The sequence below is a fragment of the Lepisosteus platostomus genome, chromosome 8 (genome assembly GCF_059453375.1).
Source record: "Lepisosteus platostomus isolate fLepPlt1 chromosome 8, fLepPlt1.hap1, whole genome shotgun sequence".
Classification (NCBI taxonomy): domain Eukaryota; kingdom Metazoa; phylum Chordata; class Actinopteri; order Semionotiformes; family Lepisosteidae; genus Lepisosteus; species Lepisosteus platostomus.
The window spans coordinates 18886266-18894869 of record NC_142618.1 but is presented as its reverse complement, the minus strand read 5'-3'; the positions used below and the strand labels follow the sequence as shown (position 1 = coordinate 18894869).

Genomic DNA, 8604 nt, shown 5'->3' with positions numbered 1-8604 from the left:
GCCCATATTCACATTTTTAGGTAGTTTCCAGATCGATATAATTTAACAATAAAAAACAAAATTGAAAGCACGATTATAATAAAATAATAATCATACACTTTACATTTCTATTCATTTTTGAAGTACAAAGCAGAAGGTGTTTCTCCTACCTCAAATATACGATTAAAATTTTTCAAATACCATGTATTCATGACAGAAAGCAGCGGAGACAGTTGTATTGCAAATAAAAAAAGGTATTTATTTCGAAGAGTACGAGATCATTGTGAATCAATAAAGACGTTATAAAAAACAAGCCGATGTAGTTATTTTGCAAATAAGTAAAGCATTTTAAAACTAGATTCTCACTGACACAGTAAACAAGCCGATCCACCTGGCGCAGCTAGCTCTCAGGTCTCAGACCCACGATTGGCTAAACCCTCGAGCAGTTCGGGCCGCGATTGGATGAAGAGTGAGAATCGACACTCCGATTGGGTAAAGCGCCACAGCGGAAGTTCTGTGGGTACCGTGTGTGCTGTTTGAGCACGCTGGATATACAGTAACATATCCATTGGTTTCCAATTACTGATCAATCTAAGAGAAGTCGCACTGATGTAAAAACTGAATAGCAGACAAAGAATGTCATGGCATTTACAACGCGTTCACGACGCATGTCACGATAGGAGTGCGCGCATCACGATCACATCGCGATACCCATTCTGACTGGCGCATTACTGTCCATATATCGCAATATGACATACCCCGACATAACGCCCCCACCCCCATTTCGCGACACTGAGTCCACATATCGCGATATGACAGACGCCCCCGCGTCCATGTCGCGACATGAAGCCCATATATCGCGATATGAAATACCCCGACAAAAATGCCCCGCCCCCATGTCGCGATATGAAGCCCATATATCGCGATATGAAATACCCCGACAAAAATGCCCCGCCCCCATGTCGCGATATGAAGCCCATATATCGCGATATGAAATACCCCGACAAAAATGCCCCGCCCCATGTCGCGATATGAAGCCCTATATCGCGATATGAAATACCCCGACAAAAATGCCCCGCCCCCATGTCGCGACATGAAGCCCATATATCGCAATATGAAGTTGCCCGACAAAAATGCCCGCCCCCATGTCGCGACATGAAGCCCATATATCGCGATATGAAATACCCCGAAAAAAAATGCCCCGCCCCAATGTCGGACATGGAGTCCATATGTTGCAACACGTCCGATCTGGGTATATCATGTCCTGATATGAGACCTTTTTTGCTACAGCGGTGCCAGGGTGGCATGGAAGCAAGGCGCCAGTCGCGATATATACTGCCGCGATATACAAGCGTTATACATTAGGTCCCTATCATGACATGCTGCGGAGGTCTTGTCGCGATGGTATCCCACAGTTACGCGTTTGGCAACAGCGTGTCACGGTAGGGAAAGAAAAGGAAAACGTGCCTTAGAAAATAAAAAAACCATAGATCTGACAATCACGGTGATTTTACATACATTACAACCACAGGTTTATGTCATAGATGGTTAACTTGTTGGCATGCGTCATGTCTTAGTATTATTTACATCTAAGTAGGCTCATATGTTTATAGATATTGATTGTCTTTACAATGTTAAGGGTACGAGCTAAACTAACAGAGCGCTTGAACTCGGCAGACGGGGTCACTGGAGGTCAAAGTCACCGTGCATGGTCACGTGATCACCGGCAAAACAAGATGCTATATCTCGGGAACGAAAGCAGCACAAACGTTACTTTCAACGGCATAGACGTAGCACTAACGAATGAGGTGGGTTTAATCGTGTGTGCTGTTTGTAGGGGGGGCAACTTCACGGAGCTTTTACCTTGCCTTTAAATATTCAGCGGACTTCAGCGTAACATACCAGAAGAACGTGCACGCACGTATGGGTTTCAGAGGCTGGAGTAAATGCATCGCCCCGAGGGTAATATCGAGTGAGGCGCCATGAGAATAAAAACTGCGAAGGTATTAAAATATTAAGTTCTGAAGATCTTGTTTGATCCTTCATGATGCTTTTAAACTTGTATGAAACCCACGAAATTAGTATTCTATTTTCGTTGCCAAAAGACACCTTATTTGGAAATTCGTGACTTCCCACAAGACTTTACACTGAATTCATCATACCTTTAAGTTCAAGAAAGGTCTGCTAATAAAAGCGTCAAATACATACTTTGGATGTATTTTAGCTCTGTAAACGTCGTTTACTTAAAAATACTGCAGGTCATTTAGAGGCGATATCGAATAGTTATCTGTAAAATGCACACTCGCATCTCTCCTTCAATATTTTATCTTAATGTTGTTCATGCATTTCAAAACTTGTAATTTGTTTACAGGAGAAATTTTAGAAGGTCTTCCTGCTTAACTCATACAGGTGGAGCATGTATCTGTACATGTTCTGGGAAGCTGGGAAGCAGCTGGGAAGTTACTTTCAACGGCACAAACCGGCACAAACGCAGCACTAACGATTGAGATCGGTCCGGTTCCCCTACGACGTTGTAGGAGGTCTGAGTGACGTCACACACCCCCCAAAGAAGGCGCTATATCTCGGGAAAGAAAGAAGCTGGGAAGCTACTTCCAACGGCACAAACCGGCATAAACGTAGCACTAACGAATGGGACCGGTTTGGTTTCCCTACGACATTGTAGAGGGGCTGAGTGACGGCACGACCCCGAAGAAACAGGGCGCTATATCTCGGAAACGAAAGCAGCACAGACGCTACTTTCTACTAGACGCTACTAACCGGCACAAACGTAGCACTAACGAATGAGGTGGGTTTCACCGTTTGTGCTGTTTGGAGGGGGGGGTCAACTTCACGGAGCTACCGTGATTGCTGTTAAACGCCGAGTTGCCGTGCTACCTGTATAGGGTGTGTCACTATGAGTAGTGGTAGTGGGAGGAGGAAGTGGAGAATAAACTTCTCTATCGCACACACGTGTTCATTAATATCGGACTGTGTTGAGTATTTCAGCATTTTTTCGTATTCAGCTGCTGCCTTATGCCCTTGTCTGTAATTGTCCGGCTGCTGGGTAGGCAGCGAGCTGGGTGTGCCGAAGCCCTGGAGCGGAGCGGGCTGGACCGTGACCGGGTTCCCTGCTGCAGTGTGTTTTAGATGAGCTCTGACATCACACAGGAGGAGCCTGTGCGGACAGGTGTCAATGAGCTCCGTGACTCATGTTGACTCGTTTTCCTGCAACATCGTGAGAGAATTATCTGTCATTTCTTCCGATACTTAAAATACAGTTGTTACAGACATAAATAAACGGCCATCCGGTATGAGAAAAGTATCGGGAGCTGTTTTTAAATCACCTCTGCTCCGACAAATTGGTAGATGTCAGATTGCTACTAGTTAATTCCCTGGGGTGGAGCAGTGGCTCTGTGGCTAAGGATCTTTGCCTGTGGAAGGTTGCTGGCTCAAATCCCACAGCTCGCAGAGGACTCCTACTCTGTTGGGCCCCTGAGCAAGGCCCTTAACCCCAGCTGCTCCAGGGGTGCTGTATAAATGGCTGACCCTGCGCTCTGACCCCCAGCTTCTCTCTCCCTGTCTGTGTGTCTCATGGAGAGCAAGCTGGGGTATGCGAAAAGACAACTCCTAATGCAAGAAATTGTATATGGCCACTAAAGTGATCTTATTATTTCTGCAGCAGTGTATCAAACAAATCAACATTCCTCAGGGCTATGACCCCGATTTCTTTTTAGTACTCATCAGGGATCCATTCCAGGACCTGTGGGAAAGTTCTACACTGACAGGCTGAAGGAACTCATACCCTGGCTTCTGGATGAGATCCTCCAGTCAGGACAGGAGGCACTGCTTTACACAAAGGGTGGTGGGAGTGTGGAGCGAGCTGGATGAGCTTCTCAGATCATTTAACTACTAACCCAACGGGCTGAAGGGCCTGGCCTTGCTAGTTAACACTTCTTATGTTCTCACGGTCTGAGCCTGACCCCCCCCCCCCGCGGACACAGGCGGCCGGCGATGACCTCCGTATCGGTGCGGCGCTGCGGACGGCGGCCAGTCCCTCGCGCTCCGAGCGGGTCGCCGGGCGTGCTGGCAGCCGTGATGTGCCGTGCGCGTCCAGGCCAGCGCGTGACGAGCGGTCACGGCGGTCTGCGGCTGGGCCTCGGGATTGTGGAATGTTAATAATTTCCGTTTCTAAACAATTCCACTTCCCCTTTCCTTTGTGTGCCTGTTCCATGAAGGATGACATCACCCTGGCCGACTTCTCCCCCGAGGGGGCTGAGCTCCGCACACAGAAACAATCCGGCCTCACACGGCGCCCGTGGCTGTAGCACAGGACCTTCACAAGTCCACGCCAACACGCTCTGCTTACTTTTGCTCCTGTATCGCCAGGAACTTGTTTGACTTTCTGAAGAAGCTTAGGCCTCTGTGAGTAGGCCGCAGGATGAGGGACGAGATGGAGACAGAGGGAGAGGGAGTGTCACTAAGCACTGGACCCCAGGAAAGATGGGCTCTCAGACTCATCACCTGTTGTCTCCTGGGTTTTGCTCTGAACCGCGGAGCCAATTAAACAGGTTGTGATTTGGCTTCCAAAGCCAACTACTAAAAGGTTCGCTCCATTGTTGTGGCATCTGATCTGCATTGGATATAGCACCTTTCATGACACATCATTGCTTTTTACCATGAAACGTGGTAAAAACAATCGAGACACTTGCACACAGATCAATGCAGTAAAATCATGCCTAATTAGGGGGATTAGCGGACACTGCAGAAGCTCCCAAATTCAATTAAAAAGGATTTAAATAGACGTCAGAACGGGGTAAACACCTGGCAGATGACATTCGATGTACGTGCAGATAGGGAAAAATATCAATCCAATTTCTTTGTTGTTCCAAATTGTGAGGACGATGAACTGAATCTCTTTAGTTTTGAATGGGGAAGACTATAAGGGGACTTGATTCAAGTAAATGAAAAAAATTAAAATATATTGACAAAGTCAGCCCAGCGGAGCTCGTCAGGATCTACAGGGAAACAGGAACCAGAGGACACAGGTGGAAACTACAGGGCAGACCATGTGAAACTGAGAAACAGAGGCACAGAGAGTGTGACTGGTGCTGTGGACTGGAGCCCCAGTGGACACCTGTCCTGAGAGAGCAGAGTGACAGTGATGCTGTGGACTGGAGCCCCAGTGGACACCTGTCCTGAGAGAGCAGAGTGACAGTGATGCTGTGGACTGGAGCCCCAGTGGACACCTGTCCTGAGAGAGCAGAGAGTGACAGAGATGCTGTGGACTGGAGCCCCAGTGGACACCTGTCCTGAGAGAGCAGTGTGACAGTGATGCTGTGGACTGGAGCCCCAGTGGACACCTGTCCTGAGAGAGCAGAGTGACAGTGATGCTGTGGACTGGAGCCCCAGTGGACACCTGTCCTGAGAGAGCAGAGTGACACTGAAGCTGTGGACTGGAGCCCCAGTGGACACCTGTCCTGAGAGAGCAGTGTGACAGTGATGCTGTGGACTGGAGCCCCAGTGGACACCTGTCCTGAGAGAGCAGAGTGACAGTGATGCTGTGGACTGGAGCCCCAGTGGACACCTGTCCTGAGAGAGCAGAGTGACAGTGATGCTGTGGACTGGAGCCCCAGTGGACACCTGTCCTGAGAGAGCAGAGTGACACTGAAGCTGTGGACTGGAGCCCCAGTGGACACCTGTCCTGAGAGAGCAGAGAGTGAGAGATGCTGTGCACTGGAGCCCCAGTGGACACCTGTGGGATAATCTGGGACAACAGGTAGCACTGGGGCTCAGAGACCAGTGAACAGACACACGCTTGTCCAGACTGTAGGAAAGGAGACACAATCCCACAACCCGGCTTCTCACAGCAGAGCCCGTTGAACAAGCCTGTGCATGACCAACGCTAATCAGCACCATTCATTTATCTCTGTTACAGGTGATGATGAAAAGCCACAGACCAGAAGAGGACCCCACCTGATCACAGCTAAACTGCTCACCTGAGGGAGGGCTGCTGCTACAGCACAGTGCCTCACCTCCCTGAGACGCTGCAAGCTACACACACTCCTCCCGGGGCAGGCGTGAGCGCACACCCTGAAACTGGGGAGGTGAAAGCGCCGGCGGGTCGGGCTCCGGCGTGTTGACCGAGAACAAGGGGCCGAGGCGCTCATTTGCATATCGCCACACGCGCTCTTTGACCCCGCGCAGCCAGACTTCCGCCCGCCCGCCGTGTGGCGCTCGTGAACTCTCGCCGACTGCGCTCGACACGCCCCGGACCGCGGGCTGTAATGGTCTGCGCTTAATTAAAGGACCAGGGCGCAACTTCCTGACTGGAGCTCGCCGAGCCTTCTCGTGAGCAGGGCGAGGGAACGCAACACGTCGGATAAAAAAAAAGCGCCTTAGCTATTGGTCGGCTCCACACCCCTCCCTTTTTTTTTTCGGGCTAATCCTCCTCCTCTCTTCCCGAAAGAATGATGGGAGGATCCCATTGGACTGGGAGCCGCTCCCAGCTGCCGCGCCCTGGGGGGTACCGTAGTACACGGGGTATGCGCACACCTCTAAACAATGAGCTCATGAGTCTGTTTTCTTATATTCCAAGCGTATGGAATAAAAGCAGAAACACAGATCCTGTACGTATTATTATTATTATGATAATGATGATTCTTATTCAGTCCTGGGAACTCGCTAACAATTCTGGTTCCACTTCCAACCTCTCTATTAAGATGAACATGTATGCAAGAAATATGTCATCAAAACCATCAAACAAAATGAACATCTGGGCTGCTGTTCTGTATTTCTAAATAGGGTATACGTTAATGACACTTGAGAGGAGGCCCAGGCGCTAGCGGGGGGGACAGACGAGCCTCCGGGCGCGCTCCGGTTTTAGGGTGTCCACCTACCCCGGTCGTTACGGTAACCCCTGTACACATCCCCCTCCCAGCCCTGCTGCGCGAGATTCACGGGCTCCAACTTTAACAGGGAGAGTCGACAGGGACACGGAGCAGCGGAAAGACGGGAACACGGAGAGAGAAAGAGAGGTGGGGAAAAAGAGGGAGGGGATAGTCCTTTTTTTTTGTTTTCTTTCTTTCTTCCTCGCTTGCTTCCTTTTCTGGCTGGGGTGTCCACACCCATGTAGTCGCGGAGCGGAGTCGGTACAGTCAGACGCCCGAATTCGGCGGCGGGGAAAAACCGTGAGAGAGAGAGAGAGACAGACTCGGAGCAGCCCCGGCAGCGCTCAGGCCCGGGACACGCACTCACGCACGGCCCCGGGAGACACGGCCAAGCGTACACACACACACAGGCACACTCGAGTCCTCCCCGGGATAGGATTTCGGCGTGCGGGAGAGGACGGCTCCTAGGTAGGTCTCAGCGGCGGCGGCGGCGGGTGGATGTCGGAAGTGCCTGGGAGTCGGGGCGCACGAGACTGAGCGGCTCGGGCTGGCTGGCTGGCTCGAGCCCCGTCCCGGCAGGCTCCGCTCGAGCGGCCGGGGAGTGTCGGGGCCGCGGGCGGCTCTCGCAGGCGCACGTCTCCTCTCGCACCGGGTCGGGGGACGGGTTTATTTATTTTTTTAAAAAAAGGCAGACACAAAGGAAGAGACGCGCAGGAGGAACAGCTCCTGACGGTCCGAAGTTTCTCTGCCCCCCCCTTTTTTCCCTAAAAGCAAATCTGCGCCGTCTCTCCGCTGTGGAGATTTTCGTCTTTTCTTTGCTAACTTGAACGCTGTTGCCCGCTGTCTAGTTATTTTTGTAACGAGCTCCAGCTTTCGTGTGGTTGCGGCGCCCGAGTCCTCTTTTCCAGAGGCCCACTTCCACACAGAAACTCGCTGCGCAACCGCGGAGCCCCAACTCCGGCGTTCTCGCGCGGCTGGGCGGCGTGTCCGACCGTTTGAACACGTATGCCGAGAGGGAGACGGAGGATTATCGCGAACCGACGGTGAGGGTGGGGGGGGGGGGAAGGAGAGAGAAAGCTACTGTTGGGAGTTGGTAGTGCCCGAAGATGTCCGTCTGTCCCTGGGACACCTCGCCGCTTCAAAATAAAAGCGCTCTCCCTAGCTTGAGTGTGGGCTGTGGAAGGGACTGGAAGGTGCGGCTCCCGGGCGCCGGTCTCAGCCCTGCCGTCTCTCTGCCTCTCGCTCAGCGTGGCGGACTGGGGGACTCGTGCAGCGGGACGTCGCCGCGAGGGGAGAGACCGTGACGCCCAGCGCGAGCCAGTGACGACCGACGGTTCCGGCGCCGGACAGCAGCGACACGCCCGGCGCGCGCCCGGCGGGACCAGGTGAGGTAAGGGCTCGGCCTGTCCTGCCCCCGTGTGTGTGTGTGTCCAGGCTGCAGCCGGAGTACCGGGGACCTGGCGGTCCGCCGTGTGTGCGGTTACAGTTGGAGTTTCAGCGCTTCGCCGGAGTTTTCTTGTGGTTTTGACTGACGACGTCAGGACGGTGGAGCAGAAAGGTCTGCGGGGGTCCAGGGGTGTGGGGAGGCACCAGCGCCGGGGGGGTTCGGGCCCGGTCGCCAGGTGTGTCCTCGCCGGCGCCGCTCCCCCCTCGACTTGCTTGTTTTGAAATGCTGGAGCCGAAACTGCCGCCCCCCCCAACACACACAACGCCCAGCATGTCCCGACTCGCGAGTGTG

General features: G+C 52.3%; 1 protein-coding gene across 10 annotated transcripts in view; it reads left to right on the top strand.

The window, feature by feature from the left end:
* Positions 1-6870: 6870 nt before the first annotated feature.
* Positions 6871-8604, top strand: part of ctnnd1 (catenin (cadherin-associated protein), delta 1) — a 37022-nt gene continuing 35288 nt past the window's right edge. For 4 of the 10 annotated variants that reach the window (XM_088642708.1, XM_088642706.1, XM_088642707.1 and 1 more), the window contains exons 1-2: positions 7024-7334; positions 8114-8256. The gene's annotated coding sequence lies outside the window, so the exon portion shown is untranslated. The other 6 variants (XM_088642712.1, XM_088642710.1, XM_088642711.1 and 3 more) reach the window with 4 other exon arrangements.